The sequence below is a fragment of the Gallinula chloropus genome, assembly GCF_964237585.1.
Source record: "Gallinula chloropus genome assembly, chromosome: Z".
Lineage (NCBI taxonomy): Eukaryota > Metazoa > Chordata > Aves > Gruiformes > Rallidae > Gallinula > Gallinula chloropus.
The window spans coordinates 33,154,436-33,173,249 of record NC_140089.1 but is presented as its reverse complement, the minus strand read 5'-3'; positions in this window follow the sequence as shown (position 1 = coordinate 33,173,249).

Sequence of the window (18,814 nt, the reverse complement as noted above, 5' to 3'; positions counted from 1 at the left end):
TAAGAACCAAAGGCAATCATGCAAATTGAGAAAGAACATATATCACAAAACCCTGCTTTTGTCAAAGATGTATTTTGCAGGACATACCTATAAATGTATCCTCTTAAATCCAGACTCATCCCTCATAGGAACATGAGACTTCACCAAACTCAAGTTATCATTTACTCTTGAGTGCCTCAGGGTGCTGTAGTTGTTTAATAAATTACCGGGCATTGTGACTGAAAAAGCTATTATGAAAATTTTTCTGTTTTGGTATTAGAATAATATTTTAAGATGCTGCATCTGTTTCATTGAAAAATTCTCCAAAGCATGCAGAAATTCCTGAAAAAAACGCTGCTTTTTTGTCAACCCTGAAAAATGTTAACAGTTTCTTTTAATGAACTTACATTCTGGCAGTATCTGTGCTAAAAAACTAAAACACATTTTTGATTCTAGGTATAGGCTGGGTTGATGGATGTCTCAGTCTGTAACACCCAGCTGATTGCATTTATCTCCCATGGAAATAAGGGATGACTGTTCTATAATAGTGTTCTAGTAAGTCTGAATTGCAGTTGTTGTTCCAACTTCATTCAGTATTTATATATTAAGCTCAAAGGCGATGTTTTCTTGACGACTGTGCTGAATTGTTCTGCCCCTTTATACTTTCTGCATATTTTCACCAAGAATTTAGGTTCTTTCAAATTACAAATAATTTCCCCGCTAAGCTGTGACATGCACTTAGCACTAGAGGGAAAAGTAATATGGGTGTCCTGTAAGACCATGAGTTCAAAAGAATAATCTTGCATTGGCATATTACAACACTACAAAATGTCAATGTTATTTATGAAATAAATCCTAAATTCTTGTCATAAAATGGTTAGATACAAAGCATCAGATAGTATTCTGGCATCTTACACCATTTTTGGCTGGGATAAAGTTAAGTTTCTTCTTAGTAGCTTTTATTGGCCTGTGTTCTGAATTTGTGATGAAAACAGTATTAATAAATAACACAATTGTGTGGGGGATATTTGGTTATTACTGAGCAGTGCTTACACAGCATCAAGGCCTTTTCTGCTCCTCAGATTCCCCTGTCAACAAGTAGGTTAGAGGTGCACTAGAAGCTGGGAGGGGACATGGATGGAACAGCTGACATCAACTAACCAAAGAGATAACCCATATCATATGATGTCATGGTCAACAATAAAACTGGGATGTGGGGTGGGTGGAGGTTGTTGAGGGCTGCCAATGTGTGAGGACTGGCTGGGCATTGGAAGGTTGGTAATGAGCAGTTCTGTTTATTTGCATCACTTTTTTTCTTGGGTGTTTGGGTTTTTTGTTTGTTGGATTTGGTTTTTTGTTTGTTTGGGGTTTTTTCCTTACAGTTTAGTTGTTCTGGTTTGGTTTTCTTTTTAGTTGTCAAACTCTCTTAATTCTCTGAGGTTTTTTTCACTTTTACCCTTCTGATTTTCCCTTCATGAGTCTGGGGGAATGTAAGCAAGCAGCTGTATGGGACTTACTTGCTGGTCAGGGTTAAATCATGGCATATCTCTTAAAAAAATAAGGATTACACCAAGACCAACATATATGTGGTCTCTAATTTTTAATTAGAGCTTCTAAAGAGTTTTGGTAAGTTGAGTAGAGGTGAGGAAGAAAAAATGTTTCCTCAGTCAACAGTAAGGCAAATTAGTAGCATTTATGCTTTCTTGTTTTGTTATATCCTTTAAACTTCAATATACATGGAAGAACAAATTTCAGAAAAAATCAGAAAAAAGTCTGCTTTTGATAACGCAAAGTCTTCTTCCTGGAATAAACCACAAATTCGAAGCCAAGCTACAAATTAAGAACAGATTTGCCAGAATTACAACACAATTCTACATTTTTATTTATATTACAGAAGTTTGTTGGTGTTCATGAGATTTTTCAGAAGCATTATCTATAGGAGGCATTTTATCATCATTAGAGGATTTATTGTCCTGATCTCTAGTGACAGAATACACCATTAAGGGAAAAAAATGTTAAAAGCAAGTGAGAATGCGTAGCGTTATTGATAGTTTCAAAATATGGGCAAATTACATGTTGAAGTCTTTAATGTTGTTAAAAATTATTTGTAGAATTCGTAGGTAAGTGGAGTACTGATTAGATATGCTATCACCTACTTAAACTTTCAGTACGACCAAAAAGAACAAATCTTCAGGAGGGAGATCTGGCAATAAGGGTAACAAGGAGACACCAATTAATCTATGTATCTATGTATCTATGTATCTATGTATCTATGTATCTATCTATCTATCTATCTATCTATCTATCTATCTATCTATCTATCTATCTGTCTGTCTAACAGAATCACAGAATTGTAGGGGTTGGAAGGGACGTCCAGAGATCATTGAATCCAACCCCTCTGCCAAAGCAGGTTCCCTAGGACAGGTCACACAGGTAGGCATCCAGATGGATCTCGAATATCTCCAGAGAAGGAGACTCCACATTTCCCCTGGGCAGCCTGTCCCAGTGCTCTGTTAACCATTGCTGTGAAAAAGTACTTCTCTGTATTGATGTGGAACTTCCTGTGCACCATTTTGTGGCCATTGCCCCTTGTCCTGTCACCACAGACAACTGAAAAAAGGCTGGCCATTTGGCCTGTGTCCCACACTTCAGATATTTATAAACATTGATCAGATCTCTCTCAGTCGTCTTCTCTTAAGGCTGAACCGCCCCAGTTCACTCAGCCTTTCCTTGTAGGGGAGATGCTCCAGTCCTCCAATCATCTTTGTAGCCCTTCTCTGGATTCTCTCCAGGAGATCCCTGTCTTTTTTATACTGGGGAACCCAGAACTGGACACACCACTCCAGGTGGGGCCTGGCCGGGGCAGAGTAGAGGGGGAGGATCACCTCCTTTGACCTGCTGGCCATGCTCCATTTACAGCACTCCAGGATCCCATTGGCTTTCTTGGCCACCAAGGCAATTGGTCAATGTATTTTTTTATTCTTGAAGGAGAAATAAAAAAAAACATTTGGTAGGATGTGGACAAAACCCAAAGATGTTGGTACAACTAACATAGAATGTTTAGGTTGCGTTTATCATAAACAGGTCATACTGCAAAATGCATGCTATATCTAAGATACAGGACAAGACCTGTCTTTTATATAGTCTGTTAGTGTTATTTACTTATGATGCTTAGGAAAGACTTGGGAAAAAGAAGGGCACTCAAGTTGGAAGTCTGGATCATCATACTCTAGGAGTTAGGGTATGTTTACAGTATAGTTTCATTTGGATACAGATTTGTATGAATTTTCCAACGTGGAAAACTTGCCCTTAAGACAAACCTTATTTTTGAATCTGGAGCTGAGATATCTGACTGATCTCTTACAAATTATCTCAATTGCCTTCTATGTGCAACTTATCTTTAAAGATGGCCTGGGTAACAGGATTTTACTTAGAAAATTAATAGCATTCAAATTTTCTTTCTTGATATGTCTACACTCCTTAAGATCATCTGTAATCTTCTGATTAGTCTTGCTTTGATTAGAATCAAACAAACAAACAAAATCTTGATCTTACTTACCAACAGAAATACTGCATTGTTTTAACTTCATTTGCAGCCAAAGAACTAAAATTATATCTAGTTTTTACTAAAGGTTTAGAGAGAACTATTAATATTTATTTCTATTTCTTTCTAAAAATCTTGAAGACTTTTATATTGCTTTGTACCAGAAAGAAAGGCTTATTTTACTTTAAGAAAATGGCTATGGAAATAGATGATTACATGATAGATGGTAAAAGGTAAAGGATTCCTACACTACTTGTTCAGAAATGTAATCCGACTCACAGATGATAAACTTTTCCAGGATAACTACATCTCTGTCTAAGCAAACATCTTACAGTCAGTCCAGGACAAAATAAATAGACTACACAGAGTACAGCGTATGTAACTCTAATATCTTAGACAAGAATTTTCATTCTGTTGTGGTTTAGGGGTTCAAGAAAAGGTCTTAATATCCAGATAAGTGTATTTATTTCACTGACACTGCCATGTGAACCCAGTACAGAGAGTTTGAAAATGAACACTGGGTACCAACTATGACTATGCCTTTTGAGAGTATCTGCATTCACGGTCTGGGGACAATTCAGTGCCTGTGAAATAGAAATGATAGTACCTATTCTATTTTGTCAAGCAGTGTTACATCACTGAATCAAAATTTAGACAGTAATGTTTCTTTTATTTTCTTTTTTCTTTTAAAATTTTGTAGCTGAAAATAATGCATTTTTTTGCAATCTCTTTTTTTTTTTTTCTGCAACTGACTTGTGACTGCAAGCTTCTATTTCCTCAAAAGCTGACAGAAAAAAAATAGCCACAACAAAAGAGCTTTTGTACATTCTTTCTTTCATTACATCAGAGGATTTGATTCAAAATCTGATTGATCTTTATGAGTGTTACCACAGGAAAATATCTTGATTATCCAGAGCTCATGGTAAGTTTAAAACTATGTTTTTACCTGTATGTCGAAGTACCTGTTAACTGGTTCAAGAAGATAAAATCTCTCAATCCAGGTGCACAGAAAGAGAGAGACCTTACTATGTAAAGATTAGTCCGGATGACTGGAGAGAATGAGAGAATTTATAGCATTCTGTCTTCTTTTGTGGAAAATTCTCATAGTACTTGCTAAAAGCCAGTTTTCTAAAAATATTCAGTATGGGCACAACTTTCTTTCCTTTTTCCACTGTGATGTAAAAGTTACAGATTCACAGTTGGTGGCCATCTAATATTTTGATGTACACTGGCAGTGTCCTAAAGATAATTTGCATTATTCCAGTGAGCTGTTTTGCCTTCTTGCCCCCTGTAGAGATTCTCTAGCCATGCTGAAATATATTGTTTCAAGCAATGGCAGATGCCCTGTAGTGCATAAAAATCGTAGACTTCTTTTGTAAATGCTCCAAAATAATATGGCAGTTATGATGTCAATTACTTTTAGTTATACTTTCAGACAAGAAGTACATTGGGATGGCAGGTCATCAGTAGGGCACCTCTGATTGAGACAGGTAAGTAGGGACAGAACTGGCTTAAAAGAACCAAAAGACTTACTTGTCTGGTATGTATAACACAGTCAGCAATTGAGAACTTAGTAAGATCACATTACCTCATTACTATTATCATCTAATTATTTACTTGCTAACATTAAGAGCCGTGTATTTCCTTGTAATTCTATTTGTGGAAGAATCTTCTGCAACTTCCTGGAAGACCTCCTTTCAATAGTTCTGACACCTGTAGTGAATTTAGTGGATGGTAGGCTCCAATGTTCTTTCTTTCTTTGTTTCAATATAGTAGAATATAATAGAATTCTCCCCACCCATCATTAACATTCATTGAAATGCATGAGTGGAGGATGTTTGTATTTCTTTTCTGACTGTTTGTTGTTGGTATTCTGCTCTGTGTTTTGTATATGGGATACGTGAGCGAGCTTTTTAGCCTTTCATTATTACATTATTTACAGAAAGATTTATTTTTTACTTCAAGATTCTTCCCCTCTTAGCATTGTACAACTAGAAAAATGCCTTCCATAGAATTATAATGTTAGACCTATCTAAAATTGGGAAATTTAGGATCATGGTCTTGTATGATGAGTTTCTGGGAGTGGGAAGAGGATACGCACTGCTTTTAACATTGGATTCCCTTGGCAGAATGGTGAGGGTATTTTTTGGTTTGGTGCTTTTTTTTTTTTCTTTTTGTTTTCCTTCAGTTGCAGAACCATTCACAGAAGTAGAATGCTCTAACGTTTGATTGGAGGAGATTTAAGTCATCACCAGCCAAAATATTTTTTAAGTAGGGTACTCCAGACAAACTTTAAAGGACTTAAGGACTTTACATTACGAATAGTAAATTTATAAGCTGGTTAACAGCACATTTTTGCAAGCCTGTATTTTTCTACTTCGGTTTTGGAAGGATTTTTATTTCTCTCTCCTCTACTTTCTCTTTTTTTTTTTTTTTTTAATTTTGTTTGTTTTGTTCCCCATCCTTATCAGTGTCAGAAGTGATACAGTAACTTGCCTGTTTTTTTTTTTGCTTTGTTTTTGTTTTTATTCTTAGACTGTTGGAAACATATGGTAAAAATATACAATACAGTTTCTTTTGCAGACCCTACAGAGAGACATTTACAGAGTCTGTTTGTGATTGCTAAATAGCACAAAAAACATATGGCAGGCAGATATACAGTATGGACAATGTGGAATAAATTCGTTCACCAATTATGCTATAGTAAATCTGTAAAAATTCATTTCCCATTTTGATTTCTTTAAAATTCATTCTGCAGACAGGTATATACCATCGATTGGATTGTATTTATCATAGGCTTGCATAAAATCAAAAAGGATGCTTATAGAAATGTTGCCATATATTATTTAATTTGGTTCCCTTGCAGAGAGACAGAGAGGGCAGAACTGCTGTGACTGCAGTTACTGGGACAGCTTGCATTGACTTCAGTGAGTTCATGATCAGAGATTTTACCCTTCAGAAAGTCAATGCTTTTATATCATACTCCTATCAATTCTACTGAGGGTCACTGTCTAGCAAACAGCATTTTAATACACAGTATACTTCCTTCAGTTAAAAAAAACCCAAACCCCAAACCTCAAGATTTATGTGGTTCGCTTTTCTTTAAATCGTTACATAGCAATTAAAGCAAAGCAATGACTGGGGAGTAAGTAGAAAAGTGTATTTCGTATCCTTTCAGTGAACTAATAAAAAATTTATACCATTTTATAATACAGTATAAGCTGATGCAAGGTTACAGGGGATTGGAAGTAGGATGTTATTCTTAGTACAGAGCATCTGTGTTTATAAAGCAGATTTTTTGTCATTATATCAGCAAGTATAGTTTACATTGGTTTATGTAGATCAGAGATATTAGCTAGCCTTTCAATATTAAAAAAGCATCACGTCAGAATGCTGAATATTAAGGGGATATTAGGATATGATAATTTACAAATTAATAACAGCTTTTGAAATCAAACTAGAAACTTCCAGAAAGATATATACACATATATTATAAATAAAAATATTTCTACTTTATGAAAGTTAATGGGATTTCAGATCTCTTTAGTACAGGGAACTGTCAATGATCTTAAAAATATTTTAAAAACATAACCATTTCTTAATGGTTGTCAATTTTTTTTTCTTTTATATGTGTTTTTCCACTGTTCCCTATTACCAAGATACAAATCCTATAAACTGTTTTTCTCCTGGGACTAGCTACAAAGCTTCCACTTTCTGGACCCCCTATAAATGCTGCCATTTATTATTGGTTGAATGAATCTGATACTAATTTTTTTTTTTTTTTAGTAGCAGTGGTGTTTTGTTTTATAGGTTTTATGATTTTTACTTTGCTTCCTATCTGAGATGGTATTTGTGCCTAAGAAAGAGTATATGTAGCATGATCTGTAGCATGTTCTAAGATGGTGACACACAAAACTAACATTCTCTTAAAATATTCCACCATGAACTTGATACATATATTATATAAAATATTTTAGCTTATATTTGAAATAAATTTAGTGAGTTTTGACAGTGAAGTTGGCTAGATTAATTATAAATTGCAATCGAGGTATTTAAAATCTTGCAGACCTCTGAGTTGCTCTTTCTTTATTGGTTTGCAATTCTGTATTATTCCTTGCATTTGTAGTATATGAATGACATGTTGGGTGTCTTAAGCTGGGTACTTGCTTCTATGCACTTTGATTTCTCCAAAACTGTTTATATCCAGGTCCCAAAGTTGTATTTGTTTAATGGTTGCTAATTGACTGTGTGAGTTGTGCTTAAAGCCTGGGCCCACTTGTATTGTCATCTAGCTGTAGTTTGAAAGCCTTTGCTCTCTGTCCATGCCTGTACTCTGTCTGTACTCTATTGCACTGCATTTGGGGTGCTAGATAGTTCATTCATTGTAGAATTCTCCCTAGTATTTCTATCTATTACTTAATGATATAGAAATAATAATTAGAGTTGCATAATACAGCTGTACAAAGCTCAGTCAGTGTCAGAAGTAGAAACCCAAGATAGCCACAGTGTGTCTCAGTTTCCATTGCCCTTGTCTCCGTTGTTTTTTCCTACCTAAAATCATTAATTGGAAGTTAGGAATTTGTCATCTTTATGATTAGGCTATTTCTACACTCTTCTAAAGTAGTGGTATGATACTACTGTTGTCTGAGCCTGTACTTACACATCTGCTGATTCATTACTCTGTAACATTTCATGATAAACAGATTAGAAAATTATGCAGCCAGCATATTAGCATTTCAGCAATGGGAATATTTTCACCATTTTGAGGCTTTCAAAACTTGGTTGTGCTTCTGGAAGAGGTAGGGGGAACAGACTCAAAATACTTCTATTTCTTTTCCTGTTGAGTTTTATCAATGAGTATCTTGCTGTCTTGCTGCTCTTTTGATTTGGTTACACTTTATTTTTCATGAAAATAGCAACTTATAGCATTTACAAAGAGTGAAACAAGCTTTCCCATGTAGTTCTGCCAAAGCACTGACCTGCGAAGACTTTGGCATTTCTTTCCTTGGCATTTTATTCCTTGGTCTCTCCTGAGTAGAAGCTGCCAATCATTCCCAACAGTGCCAAATTCTGTAGTGATTTTGTGATGTAAGAAAGGATCTGCTAAATGCTGGTGAGAGACTACACAGCTGATTTATTTCGTTTCGGTTGTAAACAAAGCGAAAGAAGTCACTGGGCATAAATCTAGGTTTTTCAAGAGTAGAAAGCTAATTCAGTCATATTTTCATTGCAACTAGGGAATTAAGTGTTCTTTTTAACACATTTGATACAAAAATATATGGATTTGTGGTCAGGGTTTTTTTTCCTCCCCGTATTATGTTTAACGGAAACAGAAGGAGCGAGGAAAAGAGTGAAAGATCTTTCCTTGTATTTGCCAAGAAAGACAAAGGAGAATGAATGGGAAAGTCTTGACAGGTAGACTCAGGGGAAAAGAAAGAAGTCATCATGGGGACTTTCTGAGAAATTAAAAGATCTGACAATGGAAATACTGGGGAAAATAAGAGACTTGAGGTGTAGCATGACATTGGCGAATCTTTTTGTCTGGTTTGTGGATGAAAAGGGAACTGTGAGCTGACCTAAAAGAGTACAAGCTGATTGCCTTTCAAAAGAAGAAATAACGAATGAAAAATGGAAAAATTTCTAATAAACCAGGATTGTATCTGTCTGTTGTGACCATGAAAATGAAAGCAAAGGGAAAAAAGGGATGGAACATGTGCTTTAATGTTGTTATTTCAGAGGACACTGGCTAAAAGGGTAATAGCCAGCATAACAGGCAACAATATATAAGCATGCTTCAAAGTGTCTTAAAGGCCATGAATTCTTCTTTTGAAAAAGATCTGTAAATTTAAATAATCTTGAAAGACTTGCCTAAGAGCCTTTGCAAATTTTGGAATTTGGGTTTCAGGCTTGTATTCAACTCAGAATATAAGATTTTGTCCTCCCAGTTGTAATGTATGTCTTGGTGAAAAGCAGGGGAGGTGAAAGTATCATGTGACCACTAGCTAAATATACTGAGGTAGTTTTTTGACCTCTAACTTCAAAGCTTGGTTTAGGACCTTGCTTGTTCTTCCTGCTTAAGTTGGATAAAGTGCTGCAGGGCACATCCAAACTTTTACTTCTCCAAGCCTTGGGTTTTTTTGGTTTGGTTTTGCTTTTTTATTTTTTTTCCTTTTTCATCTGGTTTTCAATTTATTATCAGAGTCATTGTCCTTCAGTTGCTCAAGTCATAAAAACTTGCTACTTTTCATGTTCAAAATGATGGCAGTGGAGAGTGGTGAAGTGGATAGTGGGGCTTCACAAGCTCTTAATATTGATGTTGACACTGGTGTTACTGGTCTCAGCATTCCTTTTTCATGAAAACAAAATATAAGGCTAAGGAAATCCTGTGATACTGCTTCACAAACCAGTTCCTAGAGAACTGAAATATCACATTCACCGGATATTTGGTGGAAAAAGTATTGGAAGTCCTGCTTTATACTAACATGTTTTGAGGGACAGAAAATATGAACCCAGTATCAACTTTATGGTTACATATATACATCACATATGGAAGACAGGACAATATTTGTACCCTCTGTCTGGGTAGTGCTCTGGGACGTAACGGTAGCAGAGGGTTGTCACTTTCCTGATTTTTCCCTTACTGCTTAATTGTTAGAGACATTTACGTCTACTTTTGCAGCACAAAGCTAGGCTACTACTGTTTTCAAAGGAAGTTAGTTCCCTACCCCTTAGTCCCATGTTATTGCTGAGTAATCCTATGATTCCAAGAAAGCCTTCTTGCAAATTACTCCTCTCATTTTAAACCCCTCTACTCCCCATACGCTCAGAAATATGCAGCTGTTGCCAGGCCAGACTGTCCTCGGTTATAGACAGGGCATTCTCTCCTTCCACTGAATTGCAAACAGTGAGCAAAAATGTGCCCTATGAGTCACTAGACATTGTGTGAGGTGGCTGGTCAGCAGAAATACATCTGGCCAGAATGCATCACTGTTCACAATTCCTAATTTTTATGAACATTTTTGCTTAAACAATGAGAAGCTGCACACCATAAGAAAGCAATGGGAGAACTAGGCACTTACGTGTGTGTCTCAAGCTGAAGAATGCTTTACCACTGGCATCTCTGCTTTTGCCCTTGAAGTCAGAAAAACATGACCAGCTTTCTTCTCCCAGTAATTTTAGATATGTTTTGTGGTTGACTATTGGAAGCAGAAACAGATGTGTGCCTGGGATGGCACAGAGCATGGTAACACGTTTACAAAATAAAGCTAGAGTGGCTTCAAGGAATATAGAAATGCCCTTACTCCCATGGAAGGGAGTGTGTTCCTGCAGGTGTTGTCTCGTGTATGCATTACTTAGCACTAAATGAAGGTGGTGTCTTGTTAGCAGTAATTTTTACCACCTGTGTTTCTTTTGCCAGTGTAGCTGATTATTATTCCATTCGTCAGCTGAAAATTTCAAACTAACTTTTGGAGCACTACGTTGAAAATTTCTTTACTGATGATGAGGTCAACACTGCCCAAGCTGAAAAAGCTGGAGCTTGTACTGGTGTTGAATGTCCTGTAATGGTTAAGAAAGCCTTTTGCAGGCTTTCATTCAATTTTTCCAATTAGTGTTAGGTTTATTTAGAATAAAAGAAAAAACTAAAGACCTCTCATAGTAACTCATAGTTACTATTAATTCAAAGTATAGTGTAGGGGATATAATGTGATTCTTAAATGCAAACAATCCCTAAATTCATTTATGCCGTGTTTCTTTAAAGATAATGAAGTGTAGAGTTTGGCACATGGTGTATTTCTTAGGTGTATTGTTAGTAAGTATGTATATATCTATTAAGTAAGATACAGACTCAATCATCACTCATAATTTAAATATCGAATTAACATTGCCCTTGGCTATATTTCACTTATTTTAAAACCTATATTTTTTTTTTTAATTTTTTGGTTGTTTTTCAGTAAATGATAGCATTATGCTACTTTGGATGAAAATTTGTTTTATTTGGGGGCTTATTTTATGATTTTTACTTCTTTGGTTGTTGGGGCTTTTCATTTGACAATGAAATTGACATTTTAAAGAGACAGTAGAATATGTGTTACAATATTTTAATGAATGTCTCATAGAACATATAATTTTAATGTGTGCTAAAATCACATGAAAGTATGGTTTGGGTTTTTTCCCCTACTTAGTTTTTAAGTGTTTTAATAATCATACAACATGATTGTTTAATTCTACATTTCACAGCATCACAGAATCACAAAAACATAAGGTTGGAAAAGACCTTTGAAGATCATCAAGTCCAACTATTCCTATCCTAAACTAAACCATATCCCTAAGTACCTCATCTACCCTTTTTTTGAACACATCCAGGGAAGGTGACTCAATCACCTCCCTGGGCAGCCTGTTCCAGGCCCTGACAACTCTTGCAGTAAAAAATTTTTTTCTAATGTCCAATCTAAACCTGCCCTGGCACAACTTAGTGCCACTGCCCCTTGTACTATCTCCTGTCACCCAGCTGAAGAGACCATCACCCACCTCTTTACAACCTCCATTCAGGTCGTTGTAGGTGGTGATAAGGTCTCCCCCTCAGCCTCCTCTTCTCCAAGCTAAACAGCCCCCAATCCCTCAGCCGCTCCTCATAGGATTTGCCCTCCAACCCCTTCACCAGCCTGGTTGCCCTTCTCTGCACTCGCTCAAGGACATCAATGTCCTTCTTATGATGAGGAGCCCAGAACTGCACACAGCACTCGAGGGTTGGCCTCACCAATGCTGAGTACAGGGGCACAATCACCTCCCTAGACCTACTGACCACACTGTTTTTGATACAAGCCAAGACGCCATTGGCCTTCTTGGCTGCCTGGGCACATTGCTGGCTCATATTCAGCCTGCAGTCAACCAAAACCCCCAGGTCCTTCTCTGCCTGACAGCTCTCCAGCCAGTCTCCCCCAAGCCTGTAGCGCTGCATGGGGTTGTTATGTCCCATGTGCAGCACTCTACACTTGGCCATGTTAGACTTCATCCCATTGGTCTCAGCCCATCATCCCAGTCTGTTCAGATCCCTCTGAAGAGCCTCCCTACCCTCAGGCAGATCAACACTTCCTCCTAGTTTAGTGTCATCTGCAGTCTTCCTGAGGGAGCATTCAATCCCTTCATCAAGGTCATTGATAAATGTGTCAAACAAAACTGGACCCAGTACCGAGCCCTTTTGGATTCCACTCATGCCCAGCCTGCAGCTGGATTTGGTTCCATTCACCACCACACCTTTGGGTCCATCCATCCAGCCAGTTTTTAACTCCACTGAAGGTCCACCTGTCAAGGCCAGTGGCAGACAGTTTCTCAATCAGAATGCTGTGAGAAAACATGTCAAATGCTTTCCTGAAGTCCAGGTAGACCATGTCCACAGCCTTCCCCTTGCCCATTAAGCAGGTCACCTTGTCCTAGAAGGTGATCCGGTTAGTTTGGCAGGACCTGTCTTTCATAAATCCATGTTGTCTAGGCTTGATCCCCTGGCCATCACACATGTCCTGCATGATGGCTCCCAAGGTGACCCTCTCCATGATCTTCTCCAGGACTGAGGTCAGACTGAGAAGCCTGTAGTTCCCCAGATCCTCCTTCCAGCCCTTCTTATATATGGGTGTAAAGTAATCATTTTTATTGTCAGCACTAAATTTAGGGAGACTGACTATGTTTTCTATTCAGAGCAAAATAATTAACTTTATCACTGAAGTTTTCAATTCAGAATTATTCAGTCTTAAAAGCTCCTCTTAAGCCTCAGTGAGATTTTAAGTTGCATTTTCTTTGTGTGGGTAATTTATCAAACTGATACACAAGCTACCTGCATGTGTATTCCTTCACAGATGTCTTTATATGCCTAATAAAGTGAACAATGCCCATGTGGTCATCTTTTAAAAGTTACATTCTATTATGAAAAACATCTGATCAGCTAATCCAAGTTTGTTTAGATGTCTTTCAAAAATCTTACCCGATTACGTAAACATATATTTCTCCCATTTGGGAAAGCCAGAGTTTCAGATTCAGAGAGACAGATTCAGAAACAGGCAAAGGCTTCAGAAAGTGCTGGCTAATCATGTGGGTACAGTAAGCCTACACATGGCTTACCAGCCTAAACCCTCACTGGAAATTCAAATTCCCTTGGAAATGATGCTCATATTATCCCTCAGATACAAATTTGTAAGAGTATAAACAGCATTCTATTGAAATTGTGCAACTGTGTATAAATTAGGTATAATTGTGCAATTGTGTATAAAATATTTTATCAGAAGCCTTAAGAGAAAAAAAAAGAGCTGGAGCCACTTTCGACATATGAGTCAAAGTTTAGAGTATCAGTATATTCATGAAAGCAATGTTTTGCTGATTTGGATCCTGCCTTAAGTGCTTTTTGAAAATGTTACTTGGGAAACAAGACTTATGTGACATTAGTGTTAGATCTCTCTTCTCATGTTTTCCATCAGTATGTATTTTGTGTAGTTCTGTGGAGTTCGTACAATACTGGTATTAGTGGAAAGAAACCAGGTTTTAGTTCCAGATTAAAATGTAAAGTCTCCATGCAATGCTTGGCATCTCACTTTACACTGCCAATCTGAATTATGTGTTACATACTGTGTGAGGAAGAATGGTAAAGGAAATATAATGCTAAATGTAATTGTCATCATCTATGTCATTATTGTCAAGGGATAGAGGAAAATGGTGACTACTTAATGGCTGGTCACAATGATATTTAACAGAGGAATAAAAAAATTCGTGTGTCAAGAATCCCTTTTTCTTCTCTGCTCATGAAATACGTTTTTCAGTAGGGGAGTGCAGATGCATTTTTGCCAGACTATTATTAGCATAAAATGTGTGCTTTATTATTATCAAATATCATACATGCATCTTGACCTGCAGCATGCAAATCAATAGGAAGGATTGAAATAGGATATAGCTGCAACTAAGTTTGACTTTTTCTAATAAACTACCCGTAAGTCAGAAGATATTTTTTTCATGCAAATAGGGAAATAGGCATTTAAAATAGGCTTTCTATGAAGAAACTTGAAAATTACCATGATGAAGTGAAGAGAAACTAGTATACCCTTTGGTTCCCCTCCCTACTTTTCTTGAGCTGATGTGTGGACTCAAATCCTGTATTCAACATTAAAGCAGCAATCTGCAGCAGAGTGGATGAATTTGTGATAAATTGTCCCTTGAGGTTTATAAAACATATTCTCTATAAAACCAGCCACAGTATGTTTCTCCACATTAGTCAGTTTCTGACATTCAGGCTGCTGAAGCTTCTAGGCCAGTACTGGTATCTGCCATCCCAGAGCTGTAAACAACTCTTTGTTTATAGCAGCAGCGCTCATACATCCATTTCAAGGTTTTACAGTGATAAAAGGCTGACTGCCTACATAAACTGGAGTGGGCTGCAATGTTGTTATTTTGTTTATTGCTCTTTTACTGCAGTGGTCAAATAGTTCCTCTGAGACTAGACACTGGTACTCTGCCATCTGTACAGTCGGTGTTAGACAACTTGTGTCAACTAAACAAACCACTATGACAAACAATTATAATGAGCGTACTAATTAAATAAAATGTTGCTGTATTAAATTGTGGGGGAAACGTGGAAGATTAATAGCAAATTAAGAAGAACTTGTCAGTTACCTTTTAATGGGTAATGACAGTAGCCCCTAGAGAGGTTTTGATTATATTAATGCTTCTTCATTTCTTTAACCTGCATTATTGTTATAATTCATGTTATTTTATTACAGTGAGAAAATAAAGATTTATTACTTGAAAAAGATAGAAGACTTTTGCTGTGTCTCCCTAATGTTAGAGTTGTCAATTTAGAACACTACTATAAAATTTTTAGGTTTGTGTACCATTCATTTCATTCCCACAAAATTCACTGTTGCACTCATAGTGTATTCTCTCTTTGTAAGAAAATACACACTTACTTTTTTTCTTTTTCTTAATGTTAACCTTTCTTTTGAAAAATCATAATGTTAATTAGTGGAAAGACAATTAAGTGAGCCATGACATCTTCAACTTAAGACTAAAAAAAAATAAAAAAAAAAATCTAAAAAGCTACTGTGATTTCTTACCCATGAGCTCTTATTTTTTTAATCATCTCAAGTGCCGTACATTCCTGTCCTATTATGTCAGTGTCTTGAAGGAGTTTCCCCAAATGATTATTCAGTATTTTGCTGATCATGTTTCAAGACAATCGGTCGTTTCACATGAAAAAAAAAGTGCTTCATTTATTTTAAATAATATCAGGTCCTTACACCACTGAGGAAGCAACAAATGACATGGGAATATAAAGGACACCAGGAAATGCATATTTTTTATTGATTGGCTCAGAATCTAGCTCCAGTAGGAAGTCTTTAGCTACCACCTATTGTCACTTAAAGGAAAATGGGGAGAAAATGGAGAATGGGATCATCTTTTCCTGTTACTTGAGTAGCTATATTATATAAATTGGAAGCCTGACAGACTATTTCTCCAATTAAACCTAGGCTTATTGTAGGTAAAGTAATTATGGGGATATCCCATGGCTTAATCCTGACTGGTTTTGATAACATGGTGTTAAAACTCAAAGCTCCCTAACCAGCAGTTTCTGGTAATAAGGCAAAAGGCTAGATGCTTTGAATTCAACCTTAATGAAGAGCTGTTATAGAACCTGAACTTTTGTTGAGCACATTAAAGGTCTTGCTTGATAAAAATCTTTAGGGAGCATACCCAACAGTTTTCATCTTCCATAAAAACATTGTAGACTGAAGTGTGTTCCTCTTTTCCAGGCAGAGAAATTTGACTTTTTGCAAGGGTAGATAAAAGTAATGAATACATCTTTTGGTCGTTACTATAAGGCAGATTATTTTTTGTTTGTTTGTTTTAAATTTCAAAATATGCCGAGAAAGGTAATATACACTTCTTTAGTAACAAGTAATCTTTACTATTTGCTACAAAGAAATGATACTTAAATACTTTAAATAAATTATAAACAAAGGATGCATTTTTTACTAGGTATAAAGATTGTGGGAATAAGGGAATTGCTGGCTTCAAGATATCATGATGAATGGTACTACTTCTCACTCTCTGTGGACAGTGAGGTAAAATGAAATAAAAGCTTTGATAAAATCCTCTGAGAACACAGTAGTATATAAAAATGTGGGTGTGTCATGATACTCAGAGTGGATGCTGATTATGTACATTAAGATTCCAATATGGTACACCTAAACTGTTTTGCAGTGAAGTTAGGAAGATGTGGTAATTAGGTAGACAAAATGATGGTCATGTAGCTGAGGCACTGGATGGGAAATGAGGAAACCTTACTTCAGCTGCAAACTTTGCAATGAAATCAAACACCTCTTGGATCTGTGGTCATAGCTTGTCTGTGAATTGTAAAATTGGTGCAGTGATGGGGAAAGATTCGATCTCATGACATACATGTATGGTAAAATGCAACTTAATTCTTGCTTGGGTAGTACAAATACAGATTAGAAATTTATTGCAACTTCAAACCAATAGCAAAAAACAAAGCAAGCAAAGAATCTAGGATTCTTTTCTGTTGTTCAGGTCTATCACTAACTTTCTCAACACATTTTGCAACCGCTTTTCCATCTATTTTCTGGTCAATAATAAAATATTACAAGATATTTCCACTATATCCGTGCACACATACTTACCCTAAAGAAATATTGTTATAATAGTACCTCAGAGAGAAAATGTGTCCTGACTTCAGTCATCTTGCTGTCTTCTCATAGAGTGTGCGCAGGAAGGGAGGGGAAAAAAAAACCCAAACACAATTTATTTGATTAATAATATGAGCCCTAAATTAATGTACTTGGAGAAGCTAGGTGTGAAAAATGGAGAGCTGCTGTCTAACCATTCTAAATGCTATCATTTTACCATGCTTTTGGTGGTACATAGTATATACTTTGAAGCATGTCTGAAAGGTCTTGCTGGAGCCCTTCTATGTTGACCTTCTGAGGTCAAAGTTTTACCTATTTGTCCCTTATGCATTTAAAAGAATGCCCTCCCCCCCAAACCAAACCTAACCAAAAAACCCCAAACAACAACAAAACAAACAACCCTCCCCCCCCCCCCCCCCCCGGCTTTATTCCATAGCATCATCAGGTGCCTTCGACAAACAAATTTTAGTAGGTATACAAGTGTTTGTGTGTATGGCAGGTGCTTGTGCATGCATGCAGATCTGTCTACCTGAGAAAAAAGAAGCTTTTTAAAAAATTAAATGGTTTCTTAGTAATTCTACCTTTTCTAGATTTAAAGATTGTTTAGTTGACACTCATGCCAAAGGGTTAAGACCGTCTTTGTTGTCAGGAGGATGGATGACTTCATTATGACTGCAGTGCATGACTGAGAAAAAGAAGGGTTGAAGTGGAAACAGTCACGAAGTTGCTGAGCTAAGAGGCTAAGTGCTGCTTGGGACAGCTGATTTGTCATTGATACCTAATACATCACAGCAAGCAGGAAACATGCATGTGTTCTGCAGAGCCTTGGCAGAAAAGGCAGCTTTTAATGAAGTAAACCCCATTGTTAATGTACAGTGGTAAACTGTAGCAATTGCAACATCATCCTTGAGAGGTGATAGTATTTTGATTGTAATGTCTCATTCAGTGAAGAATACAAGTTTATATGTTACATATAATACTAACTACTAATTCGATCTATATTAAACCAAGTAAATTTTTTTTCCCTGTCTTTTTACCTTGCAGTGAGATTTTTATAAACTATATTAGATTTCATTAATTGTTCATGATCCCTAGAGCAGGTTTTTCTCAATAGGAGGGGATATTTACTAAAAAAAGGAGATCCTGGTCTTGGTGTTCATGATGTAATACAAATTACGGACACAAATTAAAACAAAAACGTTTTAAAAGTATGGATTTAGTTCCTGTCTGCATAAGCTACTATATTATGGATGAATTGGCATTTCAGTAAGTTGCTTTTTTTATTATGTATTATTCCTTTGCAACCATTAACTCTCATTTTATTTAACTGGGCTATCTTGGCCTACATCATGCAGCTTTTTAAATTGTCCCAAAAGCCTCTTCTGTACCTCTTCTGTTCTCTGCAATCTTTTCATCGTTGTGCAAAGCAGATGTAAAACATTACCATTTTGATTTGGCAGAGAATCATTCTTAGTCTATTCTGCAGGTGTAAAAGTGCACAGTACAACGGAAAATTAGATTATGGTATCACCTGTGGTCCTCTTTAACTTGAACTCAAGTGACATTGCCGGATGTTTTTTCTGAAAACTAACAGAATCCCCAGTCGCTT